The sequence below is a fragment of the Bidens hawaiensis genome, unplaced genomic scaffold (assembly GCF_021521415.1).
Source record: "Bidens hawaiensis isolate Kalapana, Puna unplaced genomic scaffold, B.hawaiensis_p1.1 tig00000760_1, whole genome shotgun sequence".
In the NCBI taxonomy this organism is placed as follows: Eukaryota; Viridiplantae; Streptophyta; class Magnoliopsida; order Asterales; family Asteraceae; genus Bidens; species Bidens hawaiensis.
In genome coordinates this window covers 2549366-2552238 of record NW_027491043.1, presented here as the reverse complement: position 1 = coordinate 2552238, position 2873 = coordinate 2549366, and the positions used below count along the sequence as shown (strand labels likewise).

General features: G+C 36.7%; 1 pseudogene; it reads left to right on the top strand.

Annotated features, from left to right (window-relative positions):
• The first annotated feature begins 358 nt into the window (after window positions 1–358).
• LOC143534950 (putative carboxylesterase 18 pseudogene) lies at window positions 359–1463 on the top strand (annotated as a pseudogene).
• The last annotated feature ends 1410 nt before the right edge of the window (window positions 1464–2873 follow it).

The following is a 2873-nucleotide window of genomic DNA, read 5'->3' as shown; positions in this document are numbered from 1 at the left end:
TGACGGCTTATCTGAAATAAAAAGTGACGGACAAACATTCAATGTAAAACAAGTTAACGAAGGGGAAAATCATGAATAGAGCCTTTTATTTTTGACAAAACTAAATAGTTGTAATAGACATTAGTTATTGACTGAAGATGAATTTTTTAATTCAACTAGACCCTGACCATGACCAACCTTTTTGGTGTGAACATGCAGGTGAAGGTTTCATTTGACTGAAATATTGAAATAATCAAAGATGGTGTGATATAACGTCGCATATTTTGCAGTATAAATAGAGTTGATGTGTTTAGCATTTGTCACACAACCTGAATTTTGAATACGTACCTCTCTGATCACAAAAGTCTTTCAATTAATTATGGAATCATCAGCAGCAGTGGAAACTCCGAAATCTCAGCTATCCTTGCCCTTGAGAACACGAATTGTACTATCGGCAATAGACCTTGCAATCGACCCACTTCTCCGGGATGACGGCACGGTGCCCCGCGGTCTTCTTAATCTCGTGGACTTTCAGATCCCGGCATTGTCCATACCCGTCAACGGTGTCAAGACACACGATGTCATGGTGGATCCAACTCGCAATCTCTGGTTCCGTGTATTTGTCCCCACGCAATACGCTGAAGAAGATCTCCCGGTGATGGTGTACTTTCACGGCGGTGGATATATTTTCCTCTCCCTGGATGTGGCGATATTAGACTATGTGGGCCGCAAGTTCGCGAGCGAATTGCGTGCCATTGTTGTTTCTGTCGACTACCGTCTTGCACCAGAGAACCGACACCCTTCCCAACATGACGATGGGTTTGATGTGCTGAAATTTCTGGACAATGAAGATAACCGGTCAAAATGGCTGCCGGAGAATGCCAGCATTTCACGGTGCTTTATCGTCGGTGATAGCGCTGGCGGACACCTAGCTCATCATGTGACTCTAAGAGCCTCCCAATTCAAATTCCAGCAACTCCAGGTACGACTTAACTATATATATGTAAACATATGCTACTGGATTCATGCATTATTATCCGTATATAAACACATCTAATTTCCTAGTTTGAAAAATCAACAACTTCGTATCTTTCTAATTGAAGCATCGTACACACGTAAGTTGTATTTTGTAAGAAATTAAGAAGAAATGAGTGATCTAAAATCCAACAACAAATACCACCCGCATGATTGCTGATGAACAGTAAGATGGCTTGTAGGTAATTGGGCTAGTGGCGATCCAACCGTTTCTCGGCGGGGAGGAGCGAACAGATTCTGAAATACGGATGGATGGATCAGTACCTCTCGTGACAATGAAGCGGACCGATTGGTTTTGGAACGCGTTCATGCCCCTAGGTGAACCCTTCAACCGAGACCATCCTATCATCAATGTTACCGGCCCAATGCCGTGGACATATCCAAAATGGATTTTCCCGCGACAATGGTGGTCGCGGCTGGGTTTGATACCCTCCGGGACCGACATATAAGGTACTACCAGTGGCTCAAGAAGTCCTGGAAGGAAGCGTACTTGATTGACTACCCAAACACATTTCATGAGTTCTTTCTCTTCTCGGAGTTGCCAGAATCCGATCAACTTATGTTAGATATGAAGGACTTCATTAACAAGGTCTTAAATAAGGTATTGACGAAAAGCCTCCAAACACTAAATATTTTGTTTCTGTTAATTTGTTCATGTATTTCATAATATTCATTTCACATGCTCAATTATCCTTTGTATATTACTTGCTTTCAGGTTTAGAAGATTTACATTGACATGGGGTTTATGAAAAGACTAATAATATTATGAACTTTTATTCATTTGTATGTTATTTCCTTTGATTATCTTTTCATTTTTTAAATAAACACAAGTAGCTTTTATGCTAAAATATTTGTAAATATGTAGTATCATATTTACCTTCTTCTTCTGTGCATTTGAGTTAATGTATATTGTACTTAACTGAATTATAAACACTCTTTAATCCTCCATTGTATTAGTATTATTTACATGCTGGTTTTTTTATTTTGTTTTATTATGTTTTTTGGCATTCATATGTGTGTGTGAACAATCCAGCTTGAATACAAACAATTAAGAACGAATTCATTTATTATTCTGATTTTAAAAATATTAAAATCACAAGAAAATTGAATATATTTGATTTTATATATGTGTTGTAATTATTTCTAACTTCTATGTTCAAAAATTAAAACGTATATTCCAATAAATCAACTTGACGGGTTTTAATTCGCATAACTCAAAACACTTGGAAAACTAGGTTGTAAGCAACCAAACAACTCAAAGCTCATAAATTTGGTTTTTTGCATGTTTCTTTTGGATAGATTCCAGATAAGCTCCATATGATTATACACATTTTGCAATACCTTTGATCCGCTTTGACTCTTGGCTAAAACCATCCAGTTATGTGAATATATAAACGGCACATTTAGTTATTTACTCCAACAAATTTGTTGAAACAACCGGTTAACATAATTGACAATATTTAGGATTTACGTATATATTTATATTACATATCATTATCACATGAATGTATGCAACCGTAACATCCCGAGATTTTGTTTGATAAACTTTAAGTATTTAATTGAGGCAACTGATTTATATTAAATATAAAGAAAATAATGAGATTTGGTAGTTAAAGAGGGTAATGTGGAACTATCCTAATACTTTACTAATAATCAACCCCAACCTCATCTCCTTTGTTAGAACAAAAACGATTCCAAACATCATCGAATCTCAACTGCAAGGTTTGGTTTGGTTCGGTTTGGTTCGGTATAAGGTACTTGTCGACTAAAAAGCTTTATTAACGGTTTTGCATGGACCACAAAGGATTGATAATCGAGGTGTGTGGAATATAGTAACGATGCTAATTTATTTACAAGAC